General features: G+C 38.7%; 1 protein-coding gene across 1 annotated transcript in view; it reads left to right on the forward strand.

The window, feature by feature from the left end:
- LOC128659973 (zinc finger protein 585A-like) overlaps positions 1 to 20,854 on the forward strand; it is a 157,381-nt gene that overhangs the window by 88,030 nt on the left and 48,497 nt on the right. The window lies entirely within an intron of this gene.

Consider the following 20,854-nt stretch of genomic DNA (forward strand, 5'->3'; position numbering starts at 1 on the left):
ATTTGCTTGCTACCCTCTCTCTATCAGTGCCTATCACCTCATTGGATTTACAACTACACACCCCAGGGGCGCTCCGTTGAGCAGGTTTGTTTGTTCCATAAACATATACATACAGATACACACTTATACATACTAATAGACACACACTCTACATAGCATAAACTTATACATGCAGATACACACACACACACTACATAGTATAAACATATACCAACAGATACACACATACTTATAGATACAGATAGACACACACACTACATAGCATAAACTTATACATACAGATACACACACACTACGTAGCATACATTTATACATGCAGATACACACGCACTACATAGCTTACACTTATACATGCAGATACACACACACACTACATAGCATAAACATATACATACAGATACACACACACAGTTATGGATACAGATAGACACACACACTACATCATATATGGGTATCTGTAATTCATTGTATGGGGTCCTGGGGTTGGCAAGCACATTAGCTGGCAGTCTGAGGCTGCCACTGTTTGTTACCCTGGTGTTAGCACTGCTCATCGTATAAAATTAAAGGCATGCTAGTATTATCACCAGGGGTTAGACGTCATTACTACCAGAGGTTAGAGGTCACCATTACCTGAGGTCAGAGAGTATACAGCCTTCTTACTTCTGCTTAACCCACACACCAGTCCATGAAAATCGGGACAGTTGGGGAATTCTGCCCTCTCTGGGCGTGACTTGGATAATAGTCACTAAGAGACACAAAGCCTAGTTTTTATAGGGCAGATGTTTATATGATGTTTGTATTTGCATTAGCACCTATTATAGTGGATTCAGGGGGCTCCTGATGGGTCTAATCCCCAAGTTAGGGTCTAACCTTTGGTGTCATTTGATTATGCTCAGTATGGGGTATACTTGTGTAGTAGTCACTAAGTGACACAAAGCCTAGTTCTTGTAGGGTAGGTGCTTATATGATGTATGTATCACCTATGCGAGTGGATGGGGCAGTGCATTTAGGGGGCTCTGGCGGGTCCTATCCCCAAATTAGGGTCCTAACTTTGATGTCATTGGATTCTGCTCTCTCTGGGGGTTAATTTGATTATAGTCACTAAGGCCTAGATTTAGAGTTGGGCGGAAACCGTGAAAACCAGCGTTAGAGGCTCCTAACGCTGGTTTTTACCGCCCTCTGGTATTTGGAGTCAGTCAGGAAAGGGTCTAACGCTCACTTTCCAGCCGCGACTTTTCCATACCGCAGATCCCCCTACGCCATTTGCGTATCCTATCTTTTCAATGGGATCTTTCTAACGCCGGTATTTAGAGTCGTGGCTGAAGTGAGCATTAGAAATCTAATGACAAAACTCCAGCCGCAGAAAAAAGTCAGTAGTTAAGAGCTAAAGTACACTAACACCCATAAACTACCTATGTACCCCTAAACCGAGGTCCCCCCACATCGCTGCCACTCTATTAAATTTTTTTAACCCCTAATCTGCTGACCGCCACCTACGTTATCCTTATGTACCCCTAATCTGCTGCCCCTAACACCGGCGACCCCTATATTATATTTATTAACCCCTAACCTGCCCCCCACAACATCGCCGCCAGCTACCTACAATAATTAACCCCTAATCTGCCGACCGCAAAGCGCCGCCACCTACGTTATCCTTATGTACCCCAAATATGCTGCCCCTAACACCGCCGACCCCTATATTATATTTATTAACCCCTAATCTGCCCCCCTCAACGTCGCCTCCACCTGCCTACACTTATTAACCCCTAATCTGCCGAGCGGACCGCACCGCTACTATAATAAAGTTATTAACCCCTAATCCGCCTCACTCCCGCCTCAATAACCCTATAATAAATAGTATTAACCCCAAAACTGCCCTCCCTAACATCGCCGACACCTAACTTCAATTATTAACCCCTAATCTGCCGACCGAATCTCGCCGCTACTGTAATAAATGGATTAACCCCTAAAGCTAAGTCTAACCCTAACACTAACACCCCCCTAAGTTAAATATAATTTAAATCTAACAAAATAAATTAACTCTTATTAAATAAATTATTCCTATTTAAAGCTAAATACTTACCTGTAAAATAAACCCTAATATAGCTACAATATAAATTATAATTATATTATAGCTATTTTAGGATTTATATTTATTTTACAGGCAACTTTGTATTTATTTTAACCAGGTACAATAGCTATTAAATAGTTAATAACTATTTAATAGTTACCTAGTTAAAATAATTACAAAATTACATGTAAAATAAATCCTAACCTATGTTACAATTAAACCTAACACTACACTATCAATAAATTAATTAAATAAAATACCTACAATTATCTACAATTAAACCTAACACTACACTATCAATAAATTAATTAAATACAATACCTACAAATAAATACAATTAAATAAACTAACTAAAGTACAAAAAATAAAAAAGAACTAAGTTACAAAAAATAAAAAAATATTTACAAACATTAGAAAAAAATTACAACAATTTTAAACTAATTACACCTACTCTAAGCCCCCTAATAAAATAACAAAGACCCCCAAAATAAAAAAATGCCCTACCCTATTCTAAATTACAAAAGTTCAAGGCTCTTTTACCTTATCAGCCCTTAAAAGGGCCCTTTGCGGGGCATGCCCCAAAGAATTCAGCTATTTTGCCTGTAAAAAAAAACCATACAATACCCCCCCACATTACAACCCACCACCCACATACCCCTATTCTAACCCAAACCCCCCTTAAATAAACCTAACACTAAGCCCCTGAAGATCTCCCTACCTTGTCTTCACCATGCCAGGTTCACCGATCGGTCCAGAAGAGGGTCCGAAGTCTTGATCCAAGCCCAAGCGGGGGGCTGAAGAGTGAAGTCCATCCTCGGGCTGAAGTCTGGATCCAAGCGGCGGCTGAAGAAATCCATCATCGGGCTGAAGTCTTGATCCAAGCGGGCGCTGAAGAAGTCCATCATCGGGATGAAGTCTTCTATGAAGCAGCATCTTCAATCTTCTTTCTTCCGGAGCCATCATCTTCCAGCCGACACGGAACATCCTCTTCTACCGACGCCTACTCGCCGAATGACGGTTCCTTTAAATGACGTCATCCAAGATGGCGTCCGTCGAATTCCGATTGGCTGATAGGATTCTATCAGCCAATCGGAATTAAGGTAGGAAAATTCTGATTGGCTGATGGAATCAGCCAATCAGATTCAAGTTCAATCCGATTAGCTGATCCGATCAGCCAATCAGATTGAGCTTGCATTCTATTGGCTGATCGGAACAGCCAATAGAATGCGAGCTCAATCTGATTGGCTGGAAGATGATGGCTCCGGAAGAAAGAAGATTGAAGATGCTGCTTCATAGAAGACTTCATCCCGATGATGGACTTCTTCAGCGCCCGCTTGGATCAAGACTTCAGCCCGATGATGGATTTCTTCAGCCGCCGCTTGGATCCAGACTTCAGCCCGAGGATGGACTTCACTCTTCAGCCCCCCGCTTGGGCTTGGATCAAGACTTCGGACCCTCTTCTGGACCGATCGGTGAACCTGGCATGGTGAAGACAAGGTAGGGAGATCTTCAGGGGCTTAGTGTTAGGTTTATTTAAGGGGGGTTTGGGTTAGATTAGGGGTATGTGGGTGGTGGGTTGTAATGTGGGGGGGGTATTGTATGGGTTTTTTTTACAGGCAAAAGAGCTGAATTCTTTGGGGCATGCCCCGCAAAGGGCCCTTTTAAGGGCTGGTAAGGTAAAAGAGCTTTGAACTTTTGTAATTTAGAATAGGGTAGGGCATTTTTCTATTTTGGGGGTCTTTGTTATTTTATTAGGGGGCTTAAAGTAGGTGTAATTAGTTTAAAATTGTTGTAATTTTTTTCTAATGTTTGTAAATATTTTTTTATTTTTTGTAACTTAGTTCTTTTTTATTTTTTGTACTTTAGTTAGTTTATTTAATTGTATTTATTTGTAGGAATTGTATTTAATTTATTTATTGATAGTGTAGTGTTAGGTTTAATTGTAGATAATTGTAGGTAGTTTATTTAATTAATTTATTGATAGTGTAGTGTTAGGTTTAATTGTAACTTAGGTTAGGATTTATTTTACAGGTAATTTTATAATTATTTAACTAGGTAACTATTAAATAGTTATTAACTATTTAATAGCTATTGTACCTGGTTAAAATAATTACAAAGTTGCCTGTAAAATAGCTACAATATAATTATAATTTATATTGTAGCTATATTAGGGTTTATTTTACAGGTAGGTATTTAGCTTTAAATAGGAATAATTTATTTAATAAGAGTTAATTTATTTCGTTAGATTTAAATTATATTTAATTTAGGGGGGTGTTAGGGTTAAAGTTAGACTTAGCTTTAGGGGTTAATAAATTTATTAGAGTAGCGGTGAGCTCCTGTCGGCAGATTAGGGGTTAATACTTTAAGTTAGGTGTCGGCAATGTTAGGGAGGGCAGATTAGGGGTTAATACTATTTATTATAGGGTTATTGAGGCGGGAGTGAGGCGGATTAGGGGTTAATACATTTATTATAGTAGCGCTCAGGTCCGGTCGGCAGATTAGGGGTTAATAAGTGTAGGTAGCTGGCGGCGACGTTGTGGGCGGCAGATTAGGGGTTAATAAATATAATATAGGGGTCGGCGATGTTAGGGCAGCAGATTAGGGGTACATAGGGATAATGTAGGTGGCGGGGGTGTACGGAGCGGCAGATTAGGGGTTAAAAATAATATTCAGGGGTCAGCGATAGCGGGGGTGGCAGATTAGGGGTTAATAAGTGTAAGGTTAGGGGTGTTTAGACTCGGGGTACATGTTAGAGTGTTAGGTGCAGACGTAGGAAGTGTTTCCCCATAGAAAACAATGGGGCTGCGTTAGGAGCTGAACGCGGCTTTTTTGCAGGTGTTAGGTTTTTTTTCAGCTCAAACAGCCCCATTGTTTTCTATGGGGGAATCGTGCACGAGCACGTTTTTGAAGCTGGCCGCGTCCGTAAGCACCGCTGGTATCGAGAGTTGAAGTTGCGGTAAATATGCTATACGCTCCTTTTTTGGAGCCTAACGCAGCCATTCTGTGAACTCTAAATACCAGCGGTATTTAAAAGGTGTGGCCAGAAAAAGCACGCGTAGCTAACGCACCCCTTTGGCAGCAAAACTCTAAATCTAGGCGAAAGTGACAAAAAAGCCTAGTTTTTATAGGGTAGATGTTTATATTATGTTTGTATTTGCATTATCACCTATGAGAGTAGATAGGGGCAGTGCATTCAGGGGGCTCTTCAGGGGTCCTGTCCCCAAGTTAGGGTCCTAATTTTGATGTCATTTGATTTCATACCTCCCAATATTTCAAAATTCAAAAGAGGGACACCCCCAACCTGTGGCAAAAAATTGAAATGTGGTGGGCAGAAGCAGGGAGGGGGCTCAAAAAAAATCATAAGACCAAAGTAATATAAATACAATTCTAAATAAAGTCATATCTTTTAATACACTTAGGCCTAGATTTAGAGTTCGGCGGTAGCCGTCAAAACCAGCGTTAGAGGCTCCTAACGCTGGTTTTGGCCGCCCGCTGGTATTTGGAGTCAGTGATTAAAGGGTCTAACGCTCACTTTACAGCCGCGACTTTTCCATACCGCAGATCCCCCTACGCCATTTGCGTAGCCTATCTTTTCAATGGGATCTTTCTAACGCTGGTATTTAGAGTCGTTTCTGCAGTGAGCGTTAGAGCTCTAACGACAAGATTCCAGCCGCCTGAAAAAAGCAGGAGTTAAGAGCTTTCTGGCTAACGCCGGTTTCTAAAGCTCTTAACTACTGTACCCTAAACTACACTAACACCCATAAACTACCTATGTACCCCTAAACCGAGGTCCCCCCACATCGCCGCCACTCGATTAAAATTTTTAACCCCTAATCTGCCGACCGCCACCTACGTTATACTTATGTACCCCTAATCTGCTGCCCCTAACCCCGCCGACCCCTATATTATATTTATTAACCCCTAACTTGCCCCACACAACGTCGCCGCAAGCTACTTAAAATAATTAACCCCTAATCTTCCGACCGCAAATCGCCGCCACCTACGTTATCCCTATGTACCCCTAATCTTCTGCCCCTAACATCGCCGACCCCTATGTTATATTTATTAACCCCTAATCTGCCCCCCACAACGTCGCCGACACCTACCTACACTTATTAACCCCTAATCTGCCGACCGGAGCTCACCGCTACTATAATAAATGTATTAACCCCTAAAGCTAAGTCTAACCCTAACACTAACACCCCCCTAAGTTAAATATAATTTTTATCTAACGAAATAAATTAACTCTTATTAAATAAATGATTCCTATTTAAAGCTAAATACTTACCTGTAAAATAAATCCTAATATAGCTACAATATAAATTACATTTATATTATAGCTATTTTAGGATTAATATTTATTTTACAGGTAACTTTGTATTTATTTTAACCAGGTACAATAGCTATTAAATAGTTAAGAACTATTTAATAGTTACCTAGTTAAAATAATTACAAATTTACCTGTAAAATAAATCCTAACCTAAGATATAATTAAACCTAACACTACCCTATCAATAAAATAATTAAATAAACTACCTACAATTACCTACAATTAACCTAACACTACACTATCAATAAATTAATTAAACACAATTGCTACAAATAAATACAATTAAATAAACTATCTAAAGTACAAAAAATAAAAAAGAACTAAGTTACAGAAAATAAAAAAATATTTACAAACATAAGAAAAATATTACAACAATTTTAAACTAATTACACCTACTCTAAGCCCCCTAATAAAATAACAAAGACCCCCAAAATAAAAAATTCCCTACCCTATTCTAAATTTAAAAAGTTACAAGCTCTTTTACCTTACCAGCCCTGAACAGGGCCCTTTGCGGGGCATGCCCCAAGAAGTTCAGCTCTTTTGCCTGTAAAAGAAAACATACAATACCCCCCCCCCCCAACATTACAACCCACCACCCACATACCCCTAATCTAACCCAAACCCCCCTTAAATAAACCTAACACTAAGCCCCTGATGATCTTCCTACCTTGTCTTCACCATGCCAGGTTCACCGATCCGTCCTGGCTCCAAGATCTTCATCCAACCCAAGCGGGGGCTAGACATCCACTGAAGAAGTCCAGAAGAGGGTCCAAAGTCTTCCTCCTATCCGGCAAGAAGAGGACATCCGGACCGGCAAACATCTTCTCCAAGCGGCATCTTCTATGTTCTTCCATCCGATGACGACCGGCTCCATCTTGAAGACCTCCAGCGCGGATCCATCCTCTTCTTCCGACGACTAGACGACGAATGACGGTTCCTTTAAGGGACGTCATCCAAGATGGCGTCCCTCGAATTCCGATTGGCTGATAGGATTCTATCAGCCAATCGGAATTAAGGTAGGAATTTTCTGATTGGCTGATGGAATCAGCCAATCAGAATCAAGTTCAATCCGATTGGCTGATTGGATCAGCCAATCAGATTGAGCTCGCATTCTATTGGCTGATCGGAACAGCCAATAGAATGCGAGTTCAATCCGATTGGCTGATCCAATCAGCCAATCGGATTGAACTTGATTCTGATTGGCTGATTCCATCAGCCAATCAGAAAATTCCTACCTTAATTCCGATTGGCTGATAGAATCCTATCAGCCAATCGGAATTCGAGGGACGCCATCTTGGATGACGTCCCTTAAAGGAACCGTCATTCGTCGTCTAGTCGTCGGAAGAAGAGGATGGATCCGCGCTGGAGGTCTTCAAGATGGAGCCGGTCGTCATCGGATGGAAGAACATAGAAGATGCCGCTTGGAGAAGATGTTTGCCGGTCCGGATGTCCTCTTCTTGCCGGATAGGAGGAAGACTTTGGACCCTCTTCTGGACTTCTTCAGTGGATGTCTAGCCCCCGCTTGGGTTGGATGAAGATCTTGGAGCCAGGACGGATCGGTGAACCTGGCATGGTGAAGACAAGGTAGGAAGATCATCAGGGGCTTAGTGTTAGGTTTATTTAAGGGGGGTTTGGGTTAGATTAGGGGTATGTGGGTGGTGGGTTGTAATGTTGGGGGGGGGGGTATTGTATGTTTTCTTTTACAGGCAAAAGAGCTGAACTTCTTGGGGCATGCCCCGCAAAGGGCCCTGTTCAGGGCTGGTAAGGTAAAAGAGCTTGTAACTTTTTAAATTTAGAATAGGGTAGGGAATTTTTTATTTTGGGGGTCTTTGTTATTTTATTAGGGGGCTTAGAGTAGGTGTAATTAGTTTAAAATTGTTGTAATATTTTTCTTATGTTTGTAAATATTTTTTTATTTTCTGTAACTTAGTTCTTTTTTATTTTTTGTACTTTAGATAGTTTATTTAATTGTATTTATTTGTAGCAATTGTGTTTAATTAATTTATTGATAGTGTAGTGTTAGGTTAATTGTAGGTAATTGTAGGTAGTTTATTTAATTATTTTATTGATAGGGTAGTGTTAGGTTTAATTATATCTTAGGTTAGGATTTATTTTACAGGTAAATTTGTAATTATTTTAACTAGGTAACTATTAAATAGTTCTTAACTATTTAATAGCTATTGTACCTGGTTAAAATAAATACAAAGTTACCTGTAAAATAAATATTAATCCTAAAATAGCTATAATATAAATGTAATTTATATTGTAGCTATATTAGGATTTATTTTACAGGTAAGTATTTAGCTTTAAATAGGAATCATTTATTTAATAAGAGTTAATTTATTTCGTTAGATAAAAATTATATTTAACTTAGGGGGGTGTTAGTGTTAGGGTTAGACTTAGCTTTAGGGGTTAATACATTTATTATAGTAGCGGTGAGCTCCGGTCGGCAGATTAGGGGTTAATAATTGAAGGTAGGTGTCGGCGATGTTAGGGAGGGCAGATTAGGGGTTAATACTATTTATGATAGGGTTAGTGAGGCGGATTAGGGGTTAATAACTTTATTATAGTAGCGCTCAGGTCCGCTCGGCAGATTAGGGGTTAATAAGTGTAGGTAGGTGTCGGCGACGTTGTGGGGGGCAGATTAGGGGTTAATAAATATAACATAGGGGTCGGCGATGTTAGGGGCAGAAGATTAGGGGTACATAGGGATAACGTAGGTGGCGGCGGTTTACGGAGCGGCAGATTAGGGGTTAAAAGTGTAATGCAGGGGTCAGCGATAGCGGGGGCGGCAGATTAGGGGTTAATAAGTGTAAGGCTAGGGGTGTTTAGACTCGGGGTACATGTTAGAGTGTTAGGTGCAGACGTAGGAAGTGTTTCCCCATAGGAAACAATGGGGCTGCGTTAGGAGCTGAACGCTGCTTTTTTGCAGGTGTTAGGTTTTTTTTCAGCTCAAACAGCCCCATTGTTTCCTATGGGAGAATCGTGCACGAGCACGTTTTTGAGGCCGGCCGCGTCCGTAAGCAACTCTGGTATCGAGAGTTGTATTTGCGTTAAAAATGCTCTACGCTCCTTTTTTGGAGCCTAACGCAGCATTTGTTTGAACTCTCGATACCAGAGTTAAATTTATGGTGCGGCCAGAAAAAAACCCGCGGAGCGTTAACAGCCCTTTTACCGCCAAACTCCAAATCTAGCCGTTAGGCAGCAAATCAAACACAAGCTCAAACCACTGGTATAGCTATGTGAGCTCTGTATTTAATTAGCCTTTGCAGAGACAGTGCTCAATATGTTTATCTTAATTGGACATTTAAAGGGACAGTCTACACCAGATTTTTTATTGTTTAAAAAGATAGATAATCCCTTTATTACCCATTCCCCGATTTTGCATAACCACCACTGTTATATTAATATATGTTTTACCTCTGTGATTACCTTGTATCTAAGCCTCTGCAGACTGCCCCTTAAATCAGTGCTTTTGACAGATATGCAGTTTAGCCAATCAGTGCAGACTCCTAAATAACCCCACGGGAGTGAGAACAATGTTATCTATATGACACACATGAACTAGTACTGTCTAACTGTGAAAAACTTTCAAAATGCTCTGAGCTAAGAGGCGGTTTTCAACGGTTTAGAAATCAGTTTGAGCCTACCTAGGTTTAGCTTTTAAAATATACCACCAAGGGAATAAAACAAATTTAATGATAAAAGTCAATTAGAATGTTGTTTAAAATTACATGCTCTATCTGAATCATGAAATTTTAATTTTGACTAGACTGCCCCTTTAATAATAGATTCTTAAATAGACACACACACTACATAGCATAAACATATACATGCAGATACACACTTATACATACAGATAGACACACACACACTACATAGCAGAAACTTATACATGCAGATACACACACACACACTACATAGCATAAACATATACATGCAGATACACACTTATACATACAGATAGACACACACACACTACATAGCATAAACGTATACATGCAGATACACACACACACTACATAGCATAAACATATACATACAGATACGCACATGTACTTATAGATACAGATAGACACACACACTACATCATATATGGGTTTCTCTAATTCATTGCATGGGGTCCTGGGGTTGGCAAGCATATTAGCTGGCAGTCTGAGGCTGCCACTGTTCGTTACCCTGGTGTTAGCACTTCTCATCGTATAAAACTGAAGGCATGTTAGCATTATCACCAGGGGTTAGACATCATCACTACCAGAGGTTAGAGGTCACCATTACCTGAGGTCAGAGAGTATACAGCCTTCTTACTCCTGCTTAACCCACACACCATTCCGTGAAAGTCGGGACCGTTGGGGGTATGGGATTCTGCCCTCTCTAGGGGTGTCTTGGATAATAGGCACTAAGCAGACATCCCAACCTGAAAAACCCATATATATATATATATATATATATATATATATATATATATATATATATATATATATAGCTATAGCCACCTGTATATATATATATATATATATATATATATATAAATATATATATAAACAGGTGGCCCTCGGTTTACGCCGGTTCAATTTGCACTGTTTCAGATTAACAACCTTTTTTTCAGTCATGTGACTGCTATTGAAAAGGATTGACTGCTTTCGAAAGCATTGAAAAGCAGTGCATACATTAAAATAGCCAGTAGGCGGAGCTGTCCGCTTGTATTGCAGCAAAGACATGCAAAGCCAAGCAAGCCAGACGTGATCAATGGATCAGCTTTCAAAGGAACAAGATCTAGCAGCCACTTCCCTTAGCTGCAAACTCATGCAGAGATCTGTTTGCAGAAAAAGGCAAGTAAAAATACGTTTTTCATTAAACTTAGTTTGATGATGGTACAGTCTGTTTTGTAATTTTTTTGTTTTTGTTCATTAAACTTAGATTGATGATGATACAGTCTGTGTTTGTGTGATAATTTTATTAGGTGCGGTTTAGCAAATGTTGTTGTTCATTAAACTTATTTGATGATGATACAATTCCGATTATCCTAGTATTATGAAGGTATAATCTAGATTTTATTAAAGACACAGAGACGAGTATTTTGCATTCTCTTTCTTTACTACTCAATGCAGCATTTAAAAGTATAAGAATAATAACAACAAGATATTAAAACAGCATAGAATTTACAAACGTAACTTCTATGTTACGCTGTATATGTGATACCAAACCAGCGCAAAATTTGGCGTCGCCGGCTTTTGCGGGCGACGCTGCATATCGGATCGGGCCCTAGGCTTTGTGTCACTTAGTCAGACCTGAAGTTCAGGGAGTCTCCCTAATTGAAATAGCAACTCCCTGATGCCATCAAATGAAATGCAATCTCCCTGAAACTCCAAGTACCATGATTAGGGTTGCCACCTTTTGCCCAGAAAATTCCTGGACACTTTTTAAGTGGGCGTGGTGAGGGTGTGTATCAGGGTGGGGCTTGGGGCGCGACCTCGGCGTGGCTTCTCGCAGCCTCAAATTCATTATAAAATATATATATATATATTATATATATATATACAGTATATATATATTATATTATCTATCTATATATCTATATATATATATGTGCTATATATACAGGCAGGTAGCCCTCAGTTTATGCCGGGGTTAGGTTTCAGAAGTAATGGTTGTAAATAGAAACCGTTGTAAATTGAAACCGAGTTTATAATGTAAGTCAATGGGAAAGTGAGGGAGTTAGGTTCCAGACCCCTCTCAAAATTTTCATAAGTAACATCTAATACATTATTTTTAAAGCTTTGAAATGAAGACTTTAAATGCTAAACAGCATAATAAACCTAATAAAATAGATTTTATTACAAGACCAGAGACTCCTATTTTGCATTCTCTTTCTTTACTACTCAATGCAGCATTTAAAAGTATAAGAATAATAACAAGATATTAAAACAGCATAGAAATTAAAGAACCACAATAAGTAGCTAATGAGAGAGCTAACTTATAACTCCAAGAAAAAAGAGACCAATCAGAGAAGGAATAGTGTCCATAAACTGTCCAATAAGCAGCCAAACCTCCTCTTTCTTGATTGATGCTCACAAAGGGGAAAAAATTTAAAACCATGAAGAAACCAACAGTCCCAAACAACAAATTAAGATGAACAAATAACAGTTGAAAGATTGATTGAAGAAAAACTTGGTCGAGCCGAACTTGACTGCAGAAGATTAAATTGATCCAGGGATGTTCGGAAAGTGGAAATCCTCTTGAGCAGAAGGTAAGAATCCTGATACCATACAATGGTTTCTTTCAGATGGAGACTGTCAAAACAAAAAATATATAATAATAACATATAATTTAAGCGGGAGGGTATCATATAAAAAATGAGGAGGGAAAATACCCGTCTCTGTGTCTTTAATAAAATCTAGATTATACCTTCATAATACTAGGATAATCAGAATTTTATTACAAGACCAGAGACTCCTATTTTGCAAGTTTAAAGCACCATAATGAAAGATAATAACACTTTAAGAAAATAAGGAAAGTGAGGCATGTTGAATGGGTCTGAAATAAAATTGCTTAAAAGTAGAGTCTGAAGACCAATCTGCCGCATCCAAAATCCGTTGAAGAGGAGCAGATTTCAAAAAGGCTTTAGAAGCAGCAGAACCTCTAACTGAATGAGCTGAAAAGGAAATATCAATCCCAGCTTCTTTCATAACCCATTTAACCCATCTCGCTATAGAAGTAGAAGAGACAGAAGCGTGAGGGGGAATAAAAGATATCAGAAGTTGGTTATTAGAAGACTTTTTAAAAGGTAAAGTTCTGGATTCATAAGATTTTAAATATTCAACCACACAAAGGGAAGGTTCAGAAGGAAGATAAGGGTAAAAGATAGATGTGGAAAGAGTTTTAGTTCTTCGTGCAATGAAAAAGGTAACACCTTCAGGGGAGAAACGTTTAGAATTCCAATCTAGGTCTTTAACATCAGAAACTCTTCTGAAAGAAATTAGACAAAGAAGAATAGCGAGTTTAGCTGTAAGTTGTTTTAAGGATAATTAAATATTTTCTGGCCAAGATTTGAAAAGAGAAAATATTAAATCCACATCCCAGAAAAATTCATGTTTAGGGACTGGAGGACGTTTCAGTTTCATGGCTTTGAGGATCCTACAAACCAAAGGATTTTTACCAACAGAAACATTATTAACTAAATTATGTCTAGCAGAAATGGCTGAGCGATGAACATTGATAGTTCTATAAGCTAAACCTAAATCAAAAAGGTGAGATAAATAATTAATAATGTCAGTTAAATCTGAAGAAAAGGGATCCAGATTCCTTTGCAAGCATCAGCCAGACCATTTAGACCAAGCGGCAAAGTAGCATCTACGAATACCTGGGGCCCAAGATTCCTGAATGAGGGATCTTGCTCCAGCCGAAAGGCCTCGGAGAGCCCAGGGTCCCCTGAGATCTTCCATGCTACTAGGAGAAGAGAACCTTGTAGGACTAGATCATGATAATTGCCCTCCGGATCTGTGAGAAGATGGGGAGGACAAGGAAGAAGAATTGGGAGATCGATGGACATCTCCAAAAGGGATGGATACCATGACTGTGTCGGCCAAAGAGGGGTCACAATTGTTAGACGTAGGAAATCCCTGCGGACAATTGAAATTGTCCTCGGAATCATCGAAAAGGGAGGAAACGCGTAAACTCCCTGAGGCAGCCATGGATGGAGAAAAGCATCTATGGCTGCTGCTTCTGGGTCCGGATGCCAGCTGAAATAAGGAAGAATCTGAAAATTGGTCCTGGATGCAAATAGATCCAAACAAAAGGGAACCCTGAGAGATTGGAGAGAGAGAAAAAGACTCCTGTCCAACTTTCAATCGCTGAAGTCCGTCAAATTACGAGATCCCAGTCCGCAGCCGAGTTCGATTGTCCTGGAATATATTCTGCTGTGACTGAAATATTCCTGTCCAAACAAAGATGAATAAAATCTTTGGTGATGTTGGACAGGTCCCTGGACTTGGTGCCTCCCAAACGATTGAGATACTGCACCGCAGAAATACTGTCCATACGCAGGAGAATAGAAACTGGAGAAGAAGACCTTGCAAAACTCTTGACTGCAAACGAGCCAGCCAATATTTCTAAGCAATTTATATGAAAGCGTTTCTCTTCCAGAGTCCATTTGCCACCTGTGATGGAAGGACCGCAACGAGCTCCCCAGCCTGAAAGACTGGCATCGTATTCGATGATGAAATCCGGCGTTTTGCCAAAAATGGCTCTTCCATTCCAGGCTTCCAAATGAGAAAGCCACCAGGAAAGTCCTTCTTTGGCTTCTGGAGATATGGGAATCAAATGAGAGTAGGAAAAGCCTTTTCTCAAATGAAGGATTTTCAATCTTTGAAGTTCGCGATAATGAAGAGGGGCAGGAAATATAGCCTGAATAGAGGATGATAGTAACCCTACTATCCTGGCTATACAGGGAGTGCAGAATTATTAGGCAAATGAGTATTTTACCCACATCATCCTCTTTATGCATGTTGTCTTACTCCAAGCTGTATAGGCTCGAAAGCCTACTACCAATTAAGCATATTAGGTGATGTGCATCTCTGTAATGAGAAGGGGTGTGGTCTAATGACATCAACACCCTATATCAGGTGTGCATAATTATTAGGCAACTTCCTTTCCTTTGGCAAAATGGGTCAAAAGAAGGACTTGACAGGCTCAGAAAAGTCAAAAATAGTGAGATATCTTGCAGAGGGATGCAGCACTAAAATTGCAAAGCTTCTGAAGTGTGATCATCGAACAATCAAGCGTTTCATTCAAAATAGTCAACAGGGTCGCAAGAAGCGTGTGGTAAAACCAAGGCGCAAAATAACTGCCCATGAACTGAGAAAAGTCAAGTTTGCAGCTGCCAAGATGCCACTTGCCACCAGTTTGGCCATATTTCAGAGCTGCAACATCACTGGAGTGCCCAAAAGCACAAGGTGTGCAATACTCAGAGACATGGCCAAGGTAAGAAAGGCTGAAAGACGACCACCACTGAACAAGACACACAAGCTGAAACGTCAAGACTGGGCCAAGAAATATCTCAAGACTGATTTTTCTAAGGTTTTATGGACTGATGAAATGAGAGTGAGTCTTGATGGGGCAGATGGATGGGCCCGTGGCTGGATTGGTAAAGGGCAGAGAGCTCCAGTCCGACTCAGACGCCAGCAAGGTGGAGGTGGAGTACTGGTTTGGGCTGGTATCATCAAAGATGAGCTTGTGGGGCCTTTTCGGGTTGAGGATGGAGTCAAGCTCAACTCCCAGTCCTACTGCCAGTTTCTGGAAGACACCTTCTTCAAGCAGTGGTACAGGAAGAAGTCTGCATCCTTCAAGAAAAACATGATTTTCATGCAGCACAATGCTCCATCACACGCGTCCAAGTACTCCACAGCGTGGCTGGCAAGAAAGGGTATAAAAGAAGAAAATCTAATGACATGGCCTCCTTGTTCACCTGATCTGAACCCCATTGAGAACCTGTGGTCCATCATAAAATGTGAGATTTACAAGGAGGGAAAACAGTACACCTCTCTGAACAGTGTCTGGGAGGCTGTGGTTGCTGCTGCACGCAATGTTGATGGTGAACAGATCAAAACACTGACAGAATCCATGGATGGCAGGCTTTTGAGTGTCCTTGTAAAGAAAGGTGGCTATATTGGTCACTGATTTGTTTTTGTTTTGTTTTTGAATGTCAGAAATGTATATTTGTGAATGTTGAGATGTTATATTGGTTTCACTGGTAAAAATAAATAATTGAAATGGGTATATATTTGTTTTTTGTTAAGTTGCCTAATAATTATGCACAGTAATAGTCACCTGCACACACAGATATCCCCCTAAAATAGCTATAACTAAAAACAAACTAAAAACTACTTCCAAAACTATTCAGCTTTGATATTAATGAGTTTTTTGGGTTCATTGAGAACATGGTTGTTGTTCAATAATAAAATTAATCCTCAAAAGTACAACTTGCCTAATAATTCTGCACTCCCTGTAGTTCTGATAGGAACTGACTCTTTGGATAAGGTTTTGGAAATCTCTTTCTTTATATTCTTCACTTTGTCTAATGGAAGACTCAAAGTGGAAAGGGTTGTGTCTATCTTGAAACCTAAGAAAACTAAGGATTTGGTAGGGGATAAAATTGATTTCTGTTTGTTTACTATGAAACCTAGAGATTCCAGAAGGGAGATTGTGGAAGACAAATGATTTTGAAGTGAGAGAAAATTCGGGTCCATAATAAGGATGTCGTCAAAATAAATTATTAGACGAACATCTCGAAGTCTTAACCAAGCTATCACAGGTTTGAGTAATTTTGTGAAAATCCAAGGAGCAGAGGATAGACCGAAGGGGAGACAGGTGAAATTCGAAAATTGATCCTCCCAACGGAAAGTTAAAAATTTCCAATGCTCCTGAGCGATTGGCACAGTTAAGTAAGCGTCTGTGAGATCTAAACGAACTAGCCAATCGTTTTCTCTTAGGCATTCTCTTAGTAAATGAATGCCCTCCATCTTGAAATGATGGTAAACAACGTAAGCATTTAAGGATTTTAGGTTTATGACAGGTCTGAATTGGTTGTTTTTCTTTTTGACAAGAAAAAGGTTGCTTAAATAAAAGTTTTGAGGATGAGGTACAGGAAGGATAGCTTTTTTGGAAAAAAGGGAAGAGATTTCGTTTTGAACCAGAATTTTGTCTTTTTGGGAAAAATGAATTGGTTGTGGAAATTTTATTTGAACGGAAAGGGAAATAAATTCTATGTAAATCTCTGACGCTTGAAGAACCCAAGGATCTGAGGTGATTGAAGTCCAGTTTTGGGCAAACAAAGCAATTCTGCCACCAATTCTGTTTTGGGAAGAAAGAACCTGAAAAGGATCTAATAATCTTACCTGGAGCTTGTCTTGATCTTGTTCTACCCCTGAAGCCTCTTTGGTTCCAAGGGCGTCCTCTTGCTGGGAAAAATGATGATGTGGTTGAAGGCTCTTGGAAATTTCTGTTGAATTGAGACTGATATTGGTTAGAATAATGGGGTTGATGGGACTGGTAATAATGAGACCTGGATAGGTATGGTTGACGGCCGGGAAAGCGGCCTCTGCCTCTCCCGGCCCTGTCAGAGAAACTCTGATTAGGGTAAAATATCTTTTTAACAGAGGTTTTAACCTTGTTAAGATTAGAAAAGGTATTTACATATTGGTTGAGCTCTTTCAAATAAGAGTCACCAAATAACAAACCATTCATCAGGGGACATATTATTAGAAGCGAAATCTGATATTTTTGGGTCAATTTTTCGCAATATATTACAACGTCTTTCTAAAGTCATGGCCGCATTTGTATTACCTATGAAACATAAGAGTCTTTGGACCCATTCAAATAACTTGGTCAAGGGACCTATGGAATCTAGAAATTTGTCCTGACAGATTTTCCAAGATCTGGCATTCCCCTTTTTAACTTTGTAACCTGGGGCACCAATGAATTTAAGGATTTTGAGATCAACCTCAGGGGTAATTGATGTGTTTTTTGGGAGTAAGGGGCGAGGACATTCCGCCCTCATTTTATTGCGGGTCTGTTTCTTTAAGGGTTTCCTAAGTTGGAAATCAATGAATTTTGCAACACCAATAGTGGGACACCATTCCGCAGAGCGGGGATGATGTAGCTCATCAGGATTAAATCTTGGAATACCCAGGCAATCAGTGAATTCTGTTTCCTCCTCAATAACATTTTTTACTTTTTTAGGCATTTTTTTATGTTTTTTAGTAGCAGGGGCATAATCTGAGTCTTCAGAATCAACATAAATAGAATCTGAATTGATATCTGTATAACTACCATCCTCAGAACTGTTATAATCAGAAGATGATTTTTCAACATTTTTTACTTTTTCTTTTAATTTTGGACTTAAAGGGACACTGAACCCAATTTTTTTTCTTTCATGATTTAGATAGAGCAGGCAATTTTAAGCCACTTTCTAATTTATTCCTATTATCAATTTTTCTTCGTTCTCTTGCTATCTTTATTTTTAAAAGAAGACATCTAAGCTTTTTTTTTTATTCAGAACTCTGGACAGCACTTTTTTATTGGTGGATGAGTTTATCCACCAATTAGCAAGAACAACCCAGGTTGATCACCAAAAATGGGCCGGCATCTAAACTTACTTTCTTGCATTTCAAATAAAGATACCAAGAGAATGAAGAAAATTTGATAATAGGAGTAAATTAGAAAGTTGCTTAAAATGTCATGCTCTATCTGAATCACAAAAGAAAAAATTTGGGTACAGTGTCCCTTTAAGCTAGGATCTCCCATTTGGATACGCTTGGGATTCAGGGTTCTTTTGACAGCAGTTTTCGTTCCCTTGCTGTAAGGAATTGTGGTGTCAGACAAAAGCTGACAAGATTTTGTAACAAGTTTTTTACTGGCAATTACAGAAATAGAAGGATTTTTCCTCTTTAAACATTTTTTAGTTTCTTTAATGCCCATTAATGAAGACATTTTGTTAAAAAGATTGTTCATTGAAGAATCAATCATAGTCTGTACAGTCTGAGCTGTCAAAGGAGGAGTACACTCTGGGTTTTCAGACATATTTAAAATATATATATTTTTATATAAATAAATAACAATTGTTTATTAAAGTTCACTAAAACTTAATTTGATAATGAAAAATATACTAATAAATCTTTAAAATGAGACTACTATAATAAAAATATTATAATGTAAATATTCCCACAAAGACAAAAAATGTTTAAAATAGAATTAAATTAATGAATTTGCTTAAAACCGAGTTTATATAATAGAAGCCACAAGATGGCAATATAGGCTTAAAAATGGATGTTGTTGAAATATATTTACTGACAATATAACTATTTGAGGTTGCAACAAAGTTTCTGGTCGGCAGAAAACATCTGACTGACTGAAATAATAGCTGCGTCAGAGAGAGTGGGCGGGAAAGCGAAGTCCGGCCCACAAAATGGCGGCCGGAAGCACACAGAGAAGATGGGGAAAGCAGACAAACAGGGAAAAAAACGGATGAAAGAAACCGCTGTAGAAAGGTGAAAAAAACAAAGCTAACAAAGAACTGATGTGAAGGGGTAAAAAACGGACAAAATAAAACTGGAAAATACGAACTAAAAAGGGCTATTTAAACAGATTATAAACTGTCTAAGGGGCAAACCAAAAAACAAAAAAAACGGAGGCAATAAAAATCTAAAACGTTATGCACTAATTATAAATAACCAAGATAAACACTTAATATGAAAAACAAAACGAAAAATACATATAAAATAAATAACACAAAATAAAAACAATATTTATTATAGAGACAATAAATTTCACTACTTATCTTTAGCTGAGCAGCAAAAAGAAAGAGGAGGTTTGGCTGCTTATTGGACAGTTTATGGACACTATTCCTTCTCTGATTGGTCTCTTTTTTCTTGGAGTTATAAGTTAGCTCTCTCATTAGCTACTTATTGTGGTTCTTTAATTTCTATGCTGTTTTAATATCTTGTTATTATTCTTATACTTTTAAATGCTGCATTGAGTAGTAAAGAAAGAGAATGCAAAATAGGAGTCTCTGGTCTTGTAATAAAATCTATTTTATTAGGTTTATTATGCTGTTTAGCATTTAAAGTCTTCATTTCAAAGCTTTAAAAATAATGTATTAGATGTTACTTATGAAAATTTTGAGAGGGGTCTGGAACCTAACTCCCTCACTTTCCCATTGACTTACATTATAAACTCGGTTTCAATTTACAACGGTTTCTATTTACAACCATTACTTCTGAAACCTAACCCCGGCATAAACTGAGGGCTACCTGCCTGTATATATAGTATATATATATATATATATATATATATATATATATATATATATATATATATATAGAAATGTCCAGCAAAGTGCACTCCAGATCCTGCATGCATGCGCCTTGGGTGCTAGAGCCAAAATATTAATACATCAAAACAAGCAGCACTCCAAAGGTCTTATATCCATATGTCACCTTTATTTACGTCATATATATATATAGATATATAGATAGATAATATAATATATATATACTGTATATATATATATATATATATATATGTATATATATATATATATATATAATATATATATATTTTATAATGAATTTGAGGCTGCGAGAAGCCACGCCGAGGTCGCGCCCCAAGCCCCACCCTGATACACACCCTCACCACGCCCACTTAAAAAGTGTCCAGGAATTTTCTGGGCAAAAGGTGGCAACCCTAATCATGGTACTTGGAGTTTCAGGGAGATTGCATTTCATTTGATGGCATTAGGGAGTTGCTATTTCAATTAGGGAGACTCCCTGAACTTCAGGTCTGACTAAGTGACACAAAGCCTAGGGCCCGATCCGATATGCAGCGTCGCCCGCAAAAGCCGGCGACGCCAAATTTTGCGCTGGTTTGGTATCACATATACAGCGTAACATAGAAGT

This window comes from Bombina bombina, chromosome 5 (assembly GCF_027579735.1).
Source record: "Bombina bombina isolate aBomBom1 chromosome 5, aBomBom1.pri, whole genome shotgun sequence".
Taxonomy (NCBI): Eukaryota; Metazoa; Chordata; class Amphibia; order Anura; family Bombinatoridae; genus Bombina; species Bombina bombina.